Source organism: Stegostoma tigrinum, chromosome 6 (assembly GCF_030684315.1).
Source record: "Stegostoma tigrinum isolate sSteTig4 chromosome 6, sSteTig4.hap1, whole genome shotgun sequence".
Classification (NCBI taxonomy): Eukaryota; Metazoa; Chordata; class Chondrichthyes; order Orectolobiformes; family Stegostomatidae; genus Stegostoma; species Stegostoma tigrinum.
The window spans coordinates 45,691,190-45,703,746 of NC_081359.1; the positions used below are offsets into that span (position 1 = coordinate 45,691,190).

The 12,557-nt window shown below is 40.0% G+C and overlaps 1 long non-coding RNA gene across 2 annotated transcripts in view; it reads right to left on the reverse strand.

Annotated features, from left to right (window-relative positions):
• Positions 1–1,961: 1,961 nt before the first annotated feature.
• LOC125453526 (uncharacterized) overlaps positions 1,962–12,557 on the reverse strand; it is a 32,765-nt gene continuing 22,169 nt past the window's right edge. The window contains exons 2-4 of one of the 2 annotated variants that reach the window (XR_009445841.1): positions 4,203–4,250; positions 2,896–3,125; positions 1,962–2,053 (exon numbers count right to left, since the gene is read on the reverse strand). This is a non-coding gene — a long non-coding RNA (uncharacterized LOC125453526). Of the gene's footprint in view, positions 2,054–2,079; positions 3,126–4,202; positions 4,251–12,557 lie in introns of those variants that run through there. The other variant, XR_007247781.2, reaches the window with a different exon arrangement.

The window sequence follows — 12,557 nt, forward strand, 5'->3', positions numbered from 1 at the left end:
CCTGTCTACGTGATGGAATTTTCAAAGAATTACGTATCCGAACCCCTAAGTATATCTGTTCTAAAACACTACACAGGGCCCCACCATTAACTGTATAAGTTCTGCCCTTGTATGCTTTCCAAAATACAATGCCTCACATTCATCCAAATTAAAGTCCATCTACCACTCTTCAGTCCATTGGTTCAATAGATCAAGATCTGTTATCTTAGATAACCTTTCACAATCCACTATACCACCAATTTTGCTGTCATCCAAACTTACTAAACAAGCCTCTTATATTCTCATCCAAATCATTTATATAAATTACAAACAGAAGTGGACCCAGTACCAAAAACCTGTGGAACACCTGGTCACAGGCCTTCAGTATAAAAATCAAGCCTCCACCATCATCCTCTGTCTCCTACTATCATAGAACATAGCAAACATACATGTGATTGGCTTGATGTTCTATACACTGGTAGGAGGGATGGCATGATGGCCATTTTCAATAAAATAACAGTTACATCACTCCTTTTGAATATATCTTTTAGCTAAACATTTGAACATTTACTCTCCAAGATTACCTAAATGTAAAACCATTTGTTATTCAGTTTCTAGCTAAGTAGATTAAAAGTCACATTATCTAGTACAGCATCAACTGGAATGCTCTATGAACTGGTATCTCAGATTTTCATGATTTAGAAGTACAAACCTTGAAAACCACAATAATAACCATACATTTTGGTATTAATATCAACAATTTTGCTACCAAAGGGAATGCTTCTGAATGTACAATAGTGTAAACATACTCTGCCCATGTTGTTAATAAATATCCCCAACTTAATCTATAAAAGGATTCTCAGTTAAGACAAAGAGGGAGAATGTTTTTCCACTTTATTGGACTGAAATGCACACAAGTGATGTAGTCCGAAATAATGGTAAAGATAAAATTGTGATAGTCCCAGAGAACCATAAGACTGCTCTCCCTCTCATCAGCGAGAAACCGAGTTATTTAACCGGAGGACCACACCGCCTCAGGTGAAGGGAAAGATCAAGAAGAACAGTTCTTCATGGCAACTTCAGCCAGTGCAAGAATTGATCCCAAGCTCTTGGTGTCACTCTGCATAAAAAAAGCCATCCAGCCAATTGAACTAACAGTAAATAATGCATTGTGGTAGGAGGAAAGTCCTCACTACACAGTTCATAAGTAATAAGAAAAGCACTGAGCATCCATGATTTGCCAGCATACTGCAGTCCAGCTTTCCCAAATGTCAATATTAATTTCCTACAACCCCACATACAACAGTTAGCCACGAGCCATTCAACAAATACAATGTACAGGCCAAGACGATAACTTCTTTTACAACACAAAGCACCTACATATCATGCCCAAAAAAATCCATTTATCCCTAATCTCTGATTCCTGTTGGCTAAGCAGTCCATTAGCCATGATAATGTGTTACCTTCTATATCATGTGGTGCTATCTTGCAGAGTAACCTTTGTTATTGCACCTTTACAAATGCCTTTTAAAGAATCCTTGCACACCACATCTGCATCCCCTTTATCCACCTTGCTTGCCACATCAAACTCTAATAATAAATTGTATAAAAATAAATAATAAAAATTTTGATAAACACTATTTCCTTTTCATACAAGGAAGGTTGATTATGCTGGATCATATTATGGTCAGGCCATCATTTAAAACTTTTCAATATTCAACTACATTGGACAAGTTATGATAAATCAGAGGTCAAAGTGTTATGATAGGTTAGATTGCAAGGCTATTACTTTTAGAAAGGGTTAAAAGTAGTTTAGGTCACTTATTTGTTAGCTGGGCTTCAGAGAACTTCACCAAACAATTAGCTCCATCAGTTTGCTTCCGTAGCTTCAATCAGTCCTTCTCATGGAAGAGGTTAAGTTTGGCATCTAATCAGCAGGCACATTTTGTTGCTCATTTTACAGTTTAGTAAAGCATTTGTACCTAAAGTATGATGACATGTTTAATCTTTAAGAACTCAAATGATCAAATAACCACATAAGCTCTGTGAGCTTGGCAACAGTTTTAATTGGCAGCTACAAACAATGTAAATGTAAAGTACAGTGAGTGAATTCAATGTTGGATCAGATACAGAATGAAAAGTACAGAGGGGGAAAAAGATCAGAAGAGGGGTGGGGTAAGAAAGGAAAGACAGAAAAGGAGAAGTTAAGCATTTATTTTAAAAATGGCCCAGCATAATTAAAACCTGAAGGAATAAGACTTCACACTTAAAACAATTTTTTGTGCCAGATTATTTGCAGGGCACTACTCAATAATTATCACAATTAAAAAAGCTCTTAGGCATAAAGTTAATTAGTTTTAACTTCCTGTAGAACTTTAACTTATACCCACTACACAAATACAGCACTTTCATCATGCACGTACAATGTGTTTCAATGGTGAGCTGGAGAGCAAAACACAGTTTTTGTGAAGTAACAGGTTAGCAGTATAACTTAGACAGCAATTTTTAAAGTTGAGTTTACCTAGGTACCTGCACCTCACCTTAAGTTAACATTTATACATAAATAACCGTGACGTTACCATATGCACTGGTCACTGGTACTGCTATTGAACCATTCGAGCTACAGACTTTGAAGTCCCTTATCCAGATTATATTTTCCTTCAAATGGTGCTCAGTACAGAAGGAATGAACAATTAGTTGAGGGAGGGCAGCAGTGGTAATCAGTAGATGGATTCCCTGTAAATATATGAGTCTCAGCATCTAGTGCCGTCCAGTTTTTAAACACACGAAGTTTTAAGTTCCATCTTACTGTAGCAAGTCCTTGCCTAAAGTTCTCACTCAATGTATTTTGACAATGTGTTTTGCTTTTAAAAGATTACTTCTTCAGGCTTCGTCACATCCCTCAACCTGCCTTACCTTCCACTTCAGTTCTGCCTCCAGGAGTTACTGCTTCCTGCTCTTGCTCTCTCTTTCCTCTTGTCTTGGTTTTGCCTCTGGCGCTCTTCTTAACATTAATCTTAAATTGCTGCCTTTGATCTTGAAGCTCTGCCTGGCTGCCATTCTGAACATGTACTGAAGATTCCATCTAGTGGCATGTGTTGGTTAGCACAGGGACTCTACAGCTTGCTGGACGGACTTGTTTCAGCCTGGTTAATCAAAAATACAGGTAAAAGTACTTTCTCAAATTTAAAACGAAAACAAGATTGTACAGTCAGTATACTTTATTGTATTTACAGCCCATTCCAGGGCAGGCTATGTGAAAATGTCCCCAGTCTTGCAATTGCTTCTTTTACAGATCAATTTAAAACTGAGCCCTCTGGTTCTCGGTCTATTATGAGAAGTAACAGTTTCTCCTGATCCAATCTGTTAAGACCCCCCCAAATACGATATCAGAGGATGTGATGGAATCAGTGGCTGCCCCAGAAGGGATTGGCTACACTTTCTGAAGCTACAAACTGTGGTTTATAACTGAGGGGCTTCTCCCTCCTTCTCCCATGAAAAAGTGCAGAGAAAGGTCCGATATACTGAGCAGCAAGTGAAGAGCGGCAAATGAAGTCCCAGGGTGGGCAACTCACTGCCTCCATGTTGTGATCTCAAATTTACTCCTTTTGAAATATGGGCTGTGTGTGTAGCCTTGGAGAGAAGGATAAATGGAGATTAATGGAAGTTTTCAGAATCAAGGTGGGGGCCTAGCTGGATGGAATGGACCTAGAGAAACTGTTTTGGATAATAAATATCTTGAAAATAAGACAGCATGAATTTAAAGTGATTTACAAAACAAGTGAATGCAATGGGAGGAAGAAAAAACTTGCTCCCCTAGTGAGTGGTTCTGGTCTGGCATGCAATGACTAAAAGTGCAGTGATGAGGTCAATCAAGGCACTCAAGTGAGCATTGCATGATCATTTGAATAGAAACAATGTACAAGGTTTTAGAGAAAAAGTATGTGAATAGCATTAAGTCATAACACACATTCAGAGAGCCATTGCAGACGGTATGGACCGAATGGCCTTCTTCCACACCATGTGGTTGCATATTGCTTCTTTCTGGGCAGGAAAACATCAGAAGGAATCTAAATCTGACTTTAACATACGTTTACATTGGAATCAACGATCCATTTAAAGTCATTTCACTTAATTTGTGATTTTTAGCAACACAACTATAACTTTAAGGTCTTATTATATGCCTAATAAAATCAGAATTGTTACAAGTTGACTGGTCTTACCATTGATTACTTTGTCAAAAAACTGAAAGAACTGTGGCTGCTGGAAATCTGTAACAAACAAAAATTGCTGTAAAATCTCAGCAGATCTGGCAGCATCTGTGGAGAGAAATGTGTTAATATTTTGGGTCCAGTGATTCTCCTTCAGACTACTTTCTCAACTTTGACTCAAAACCTCTCAATCTGGTTACCACGGCAGGACTTGATGAAGATGGTCTACACCACCTTCATAACAAGCTCCAACATTCTCCAAGAATCACCAAGCTCTAGAATAGGAAATAATTAAGGAGAGTGCTGAGATTCATTGAGAGACCTGCCAGTAATCAAACAGAGATAACAAAGCGTGGAGCTGGATGAACACAGCAGGCCAAGCGGCATCTTAAAAACACAAAAGCTCCTAAGATGCTGCTTGGCCTGCTGTGTTCATGCAGCTCCACGCTTTGTTATCTCGGATTCTCTGGCATCTGCAGTTCCCATTATCTCTGATACAGTAATCAAACAGATATCCCCGAGTCTTAGATGAATAGGAACCAAAGGCTATAAAGTCAGTTTATAAAGAGAAGCTATATTATAGCTAATATAGCAACTTCTAGCAGGATGCTCACTAACCATGAATGTACTCCCTTTGAATAAGTCATGGGGCTTCTCCAGGATATACCTGGAAAAGCCTGAAGTTGAAAAATGAAGAATATTTAGACTTATGGAGCTTACTATTGCACTCAGAAGCTCACAGGACAAAAGTAGGAGAATTAGCTAAGTATAACTTAATGGTTTGATATAGAGGGTTAACATCTCTGGATTTGAACTTCTGTAATGCATAGTGTCAGGAAACAGGTTGGAACTTTGTTGAAGACCTTCCTAACTATGCTCTATATTTAGATTTTTAAAATTTCTTTTGTGTAAGGTTTCTTGTTAAGAATCTTTGCAGCTTCATGAAACTGTGTTTTAGTGACTGACCATTTAGTTTAAAATCTGAATGAAACTAAATTTTTAAAACTTTGATTAATTGAGCCAGATTTCATTCTGGGATTGGATTTACCCAATGGTACTATCAGCTGGAATCATTACAAGGTATGTGTATGCTTCACATTTCTGTACATAAAAGCAAAAACTGTTTAACTCTTTGTGGTCCAGTATTGAATATTTAAAGCTAGAGGAACTAAATGATTTATTCATGTTCTAATGTTCCAGGAGATTGGAAACTGGATAGAAGTTGATGGAAATGTGTAATACTATCTTATAGCTTGGACAGAGAAAATAAATTAAAAGTTAGTAGTTGAAGTGACATCCTTCCACACTTGCAAAGTTTCCACAAATATTTCTCTTCGACAAAACCGTTGGTTATTTTCCCTAATTCTACTACTTCGTGGGATCTAGTCCAATGTATCCCACCAAGCAGCAGCATATATTTTACATCAAAATATAAAATTTTGTATACTATTGTTAACACAATGTTCTGACATTGTTAATCCATGAATGATCTGAATGCAAAAATAAAACAAAACAGTTGGTACATAGTTAGGTAAGTAGAAGATTCTGAAAATTTAACACAAACAAGTTGAGTCTTTCCCAGTTCGAAGGAGTTTTCATCCGAGTAGGCCAGTTACATGAAAATAATGCACAAATTTTTAAACTTTACCTCCATTTTCATGACTGTTCTCAAATGGCTAATCTGACCCAAATTCTGATAATCAAAACTAGTTGAATATTTCCTCAGCCTATCAGTAGCGGATTTTAATCACAGAATCACTGGCTGAAATCTTGGTTCCAGGTGTGCAGCCAATTTAAAGGTCGGGTTTGCAAATTCCAGAATTATCCCAATCCCGTTTTGCGCACTAGTGAAATCCAATGAAGAGAGGAACCTCTTCACAGATCCTTCCTGACTTGTTGAATCCTCTCCAGCATTTTCTCTTTTGTTATGTATCAGGCTGTTTCTTCTCTTATTCTATTACTTTTTTAGTACTTGAATTTTCATAACCAGGATCCTTGAGAAAAGCAGGTTGATGGATAGTATCTAATTACATGCACATGAAGAACATAAGAGTAGAATTAGGCATTCAGCCTGTCAAGGCTGTTCTACCATTTAATACAATGATGGCTGATCTCATCTCAATCTCAACCATACTTTCCTGCTCTCCTTAATGCTCCAATGTGTTACTAATTAAAAATCTGTCGATCATCAGCTTAAGTTTACTCAATGTCGCCAGCATCCACAACACTCTGGGGTAGTGAATTCCACAGATTCACAGCCCTCGAGTAAATTTTCCTCATCTTTGTTTTAAACCTGTTACCCTTATCCTACAACTATAACTTCTTGCGTTAGGTTGCACCACATGAGGAAGCCTTTTCTCGGTCTACTGTTACATCCCTTTAGTATCTTATATAACTCAATTGTCCTGTTATTCTCCTAAACTCTGTATAGTACAAGCTTAAACTGTTCAAACTCTCTTCAGATGACAAATCCCACATCTCTGGAATCAATCTGGTGAACCTCTTCTGAATAGCTTCCAATGTAATCCTTCCTCAATAAAGGGGAACAAAATCATATGCAATATTCCAGGTGCAGCCTCATGAATGTCATGTCTAATCACAGCAACCTTATGCTTGATGCCTTTAGCAAAAATTCCTAAAATTCCATTTGTCGTCTTCTTGCTGGTTGCACCTGCTTACTAGTTTTGTGTGATTTATGCACAAGGACGCCTAGGTCCCTCTGCAGTCTGCACTGATGCTTCTGTCCATTTGAGACAATAAGAAATAAGAACAGAAGTAAGCCATTCGGTTCCTCAAGCTATATCCACCATTCAATAGGATCATAGATTATCCAACACTCCTCACATCCACTTTCCTCTACTTCCCATAACCCTTTATTTCCATACTGATCAAAAATCTATTTCATCCTTAAATATACTGAACATGTCTGATCCCATAGCTCTCTGTGGCAAGAAGTTCAAAAGACTCAACTCTCAAAAAAGCCCCTCATCTGTCTTAAATTGACACCCCTTAATTCTGAGGCTATCTACCTGTGTCTGGTCCTGGACTCTCTCATGAGGGGAAACATCCTCTCATAAGGGACTTGACAGGGCAGATTAAGAATCTCATATTTTTAATTGAGATTGCCTCTCATTCTTCTAAGTTCCAACTGAGTTCCCAACATGTTTAGCTTTGCTCATAAGACAATTGCTTCGTACCAGGAACCTTGCCTAAACTGCTCCAATTAAATGATAACTTTCCTTAAATAAGGGGACTAAAACTGCTCACAGTACTACACAGATGTGGTCTCACCAGCACTTTGTACACAGGCAGCAAGACTTTCCTCCCCTTACATGCCAACCACCTTGAAATAAAGGCCAATATTCCATCAGCCTTCCTGATTACCTCCTGTGGCTGTGTGCAAGTTTCATGTTCGTGCACAAGTATCTCCACCAAATTCCTTTGTGTTTCAGTTTTCTGCAGTTCTCCTCCACTTAAATAATTTTTTTTCTTATGTTTTGCCTTCCAAAATGAACAACTTCACATTTTCCCATACTATACTCCGTTTGCCAACTTCGTCTGCTTACTTAACCCATCAATATCTGTCCGTAAATGATTTGTATCCCTTTTTAAACCAGTTTTTACACCCATTTTATATCTACTTATTTTGGAGAGTAAGTTGCCTCTATATTCAATCAACTAAAGAACTTCATTTGCCAAATTTTGGCCTGGTCACCTAACCTATGCAGGTGCAAATTTCTTATTTCTCCACCACAGTCTACTTGCGTGCCTATTTTAGTGTCATCTGCAAATTTAGCTATAGTACTTTCTACCTCTGCATTTAGGTATTTAAAATAGATTGTAATAGTTGGGGCCCAAAGACTAAATCCGGCAGCACCTCAGTTACATTTGGCCAGGCAGGAAGTGATCCATTTATCCTGTTTCTTTGCTTTCTGTTGGGTAGAAGAGTGTAAATGAGAATAAGTGGGGTGATGTGGAATAGAGGACGAGATGAGCAGTTCTGGAGTAAGGAATAGTAAATGATACAGGAGTTAAAAAGGTACTTCAGTGTGAAGCAGACCCCTGCCATTCAGAATCTTATGAACAACTGTTCTCATAATGAGCATTTGAACTTACTTGTAGTCTCCCATCTTTGCTACATGCTTCACCATCTGTCCCATACAAACCACTGTGGTGGAAACATTATCTTAACCAAAGTATAGCTTGACTTTTTTTGTCGCACCTTCTATCTTTCAAGAATTTGACCGTATTCCAAACCTCTCTCTTCTGCTTCAAATCTTCATCCTCCTAAATTTTTTCTTTCCTCAAGACTTGCCTGGCAATTCCATTTTCTTCTACAATCACCAGGAAAACCTGCTGAAATTTTAAAGTTTCTTCCAAGTTGCCAACTGACTAGCTTTTGACCTTCCATTTGTCATGATACTTAAACAGCTCTGAGACACTTCCACACAACCATATTTAATGCCCATCCCCAGTAAAACTTTTGCACTCCTTTATCCTGGCCCCCAGCATCATTGCTCCCTCAGGCTCAAAAGGCACAGACATGAGTATAATTGGCACATCACCAAATAAGTTGACCCACTTTTAAAAACATGGTCCACTACTCCAGGGTATTCTTCAAAGATAATCCTTGGCTTCCTTTCAATAGTATAGTACATATAATCTAACAACATATTCAGCTGGATAACACATCCTAGGTGCTTCAGTAGCATTAAACAGAATTTGACCGAATCTCGCAAGGAGATATTAGATCCGATTACCAAAAGCTTGAATCGAAGTTGTAGGTTCAACAAGGGCCATGAGGGAACAAATTGAAGGAGAGAGATGTAGAGAGGGTATTCCAGAGATAAGGCCCAAGGAAACTAAAAGCACAGTCACAAATGGTGAAGCAGATATACTCAAGAATGCTTAAGAGGCTAGAGTTAACGAGAACAGAACTTCTTTCACGAGCACTCAAACCAGGGTTGAACTTAGATAACAAGGTGTAGAGCAGAATGAACACAGCAGGCCAAGCAGCATCAGAGGAGCAGGAAAGCTGACATTTCAGGTCTAGACCCTTCTTCAGAAATTGGGGAGGGGAAGGGGATTCTGAAATAAATAGAGGTGGGGGCAGATAGAAGATGGATAAAGGAGAAGACAGGTGGAGAGGAGACAGACGGGTCAAAGAGGCGGGGATTAAGGCAGTAAAGGTGAGTGTAGGTGGGGAGTTAGGGAGGATGGACTGGTCAAGGAGGTAGGATGAGGCTGGTAGATAGGAAATGGGGTGGGGCTTGAAGTGGGAGGAATAGATACGTGGGAGGAGGGACAGGTGAGGGAGTTGGGGACAAACTGGGCTGTTTTTGGGATGCGGTCAGGGGAGGGGAGATTTTGAAGCTTGTGAAGTCACATTGATACCATTGGGCTGCAGGGTTCCCAAGAAAAATATAAGATGCTGTTCCTGCAACTTTTGTTGTAGCATGGCAGGAGGCCCAGGGTGGACATGTCATCCAAGGGGTGGGAGGGGGAGTTAAAATGGTTCACGACTGGGAGGTGCAGTTATTTGTCACAAACCAAGCATAGGTATTCCACAAAGCAGTCCCCAAGCCTCCGCTTGATTTCCCCGATGTAGAGGAAGCCACATTGGGAACAGCGGATACAGTATACCACACTAGCACATGTTCAGGTGAGCATCTGTTTGATGTGGATGGTCTTCTTGGGCCCTGGGATGGGGGTAAGGGGGGTGGTGTAGGGACAGGTGTAGCACTTCCTGTAGTTGCAGGAACAAGTGCTGGGGGTGGTGGGCAGTGAGGAGCGGACAAGGGAGTCACGGAGAGAGTGGACCCTCTGGAAAGTAGATAAAGATGGGGAGGGGAAAATGTAGTGGGTCAGATTGCAGATGGTGGAATTGCCAGAGGATGATGTGTTGGATCTGGAGATTGGGGGGGTTGTACGTGAAGATGAGGGAGACTCTGTTTTAGTTATTATTACAGGGAGGGTTTTGAGGGATGAGTTGCGGGAAATACGAGAGACATGGTGGAGGGCATTTTCAATCACTGTGGAGGGAAAAGTTGTGGTCCATGAAAAATGAGGACATCTGGGATTCCAGGAATGGAATGCCTCATCTCGGGAGCAGATGCAGCAGAGGCAAAGGAATTGGGAATAGGGGATGGCATTTTGCAGGAAGGTGGGTGAGAGGAGGTGTATTCCAGGTAGCTGTGGGAGTCAGTAGGCTTGAAATGGTTATCGGTTTCCAAGAGGTTGCCAGAGGTGGAAACAGAGGTCCAGGAAGGAGAGATAGGTATTGGAGATGATCCAGGTGAACTTGAAGTTGGCGTGGAAGTGTTAGTGAACTGTTTGAGGTCCTTATGGGAGCATGAAGTGGTGCAAATACAGTCAATGTAACGGAGGAAGATGTGGGGGATAGGGCCAGTGTAGATCAGATGAGGGATTGTTCCACGTATCATACAAAGAGGCAGGCATAGCTTGGGCCCATGCAGGTACCCATGGCCATCCTGTTTGTCTGTCGGAAGTGGGAGGAGTTAAAGGAGAAGTTGTTAAGGGTGAGGATGAGTTCAGGGTTGAACTGGTTTTTAATCCATGTTTCTGTGGATTCTTGAAAGGAGAAGAAACAAAATGCACTGACAGCGAAAGTTATCTCAGAATAAAATCAGACCTTGATCAGATAAGCCAAAGGACCGAAGGGCAGATGAGTTCATTTTGATAAATGTGAGATGCTGCATTTTGGTAAGGTAAATCAGGACAGGACTTATACATGTAACAGTAAAATCCTGGGCAGAGTTGCTGAACAAAGAGACCTTGGAGTGCAGGCTCATTGTTCATTGAAAGTGGAGATGCAAGTGGAGATACCAGGATGGTAAAGTAGGCATTTGGTAATCTTGCCTTAAATGCACTGAATATTAGGAACAAATTACTGCAGATGCTGGAAACTGTACTGAAAGAATCAAATGCCGGGTCCAATTGCATCCATAGAGAGACGTTTCAAGTCTAGATGACACTTTATGGGAAGGTTAGCTTGCTCTCTCCACATAGATGCTCATTGTGTATACGAGTTGGATGTTGTGTTGGACCAATTTTGGAATACTGCATTCAATTCTCATCCTCCCGCTATAGAAAGGATGTTGTGAAACTTGAAAGGGTTCAGAAAAGATTCAGAAAAGCATGGTCTGTTTCCATGCTGTACAGCTCTATGACTTTACGGCCAATTTTCTCCCAGCATGTGCATGGGCCTGACATTTCAGGATCTCTGATCAGACAGCCTCTGAAGTTATATCTGCAGTCAGCGTTTGATTGTATGCCATTCCTTGAGGAAGATATATGTCACAATTAAAATGTTTAACATGTCCAGAGGTTATCTGGGGATATAATCCACAAGAAACGATACGTTGTGCTTGGTAATCTCCTATGTTACTAAAATGGTCAAGAGTCAGTGCAGTTTCCTGCATCCATTTAGAATTCCTGCAACTCTTTCCTCATATAACTATATACTTTGAACATGGATTAAACTCCTTGATATCTTAAACTTTTCAACTACGTTTTACAGTATTTTTAGTGTTTAAAAATGTCTAAAATTCTCAATTCTAAGAACATTTTTAAAATATAGAATGTAAGATGCATTCAGAAAGAAAATAGGTTAACATTTCTCCGAGTTACATTTGACAACTCAACCTTTCATATTTACCCATGTTATGTTGGAGGTTCAATGGTAGCAGGATAAATATCTGAGGAGCAGGGCCTGAACTGATGTCAATGTGTGCAGCAATTGCAGCAGCAGAGCAAAGGAGAGTGAACAGTGGCAGTTTGGAGCTGAGCCTAGAGATGACATCACAACTCAAAAAGTGGCATAGCCTTTGTTGCTCAAGAACCAGGATTGCAGATTAGGTGAGCAGTGTTTGGGGAGTGAAAGAGTACTTACTTTTCATTTGTTAGGAATAGAAAGTGGGAATAAGAGGCTGGAGTTTGGTGACAATTGGATAAGCTTGTGTAATCAGTTCCTAGATTACTGTCCATAGTTGATAAGATAGATTTAGTCAGTAAGGTTCAAAATTGCAGGAGAACTCAGCTCCATGGAAAGATCCTTCTACAATATGTGGGAAATAAGTGACACTTCCAGTGTTCAAGGTGACTGCACATCTACGTAGTTTGTTCAGCAGCAGCTCCTGAATTGCCACATGGAGTGCCTGGAGCTGTGGAACTACGGAATATCCATAAGGCTAAGAATGTCATGGGTAGCACATTTAGTGAGTTGGTCATACCACCAGTAAGTGCTATACAGACAAAGAGTTGGGTGACCACCAAAATGAGTATGCATGGACAGGCAGTACAGGAGTCCCATGACCAGTCTTCCCAAACAAGTATACTGTTATTGGA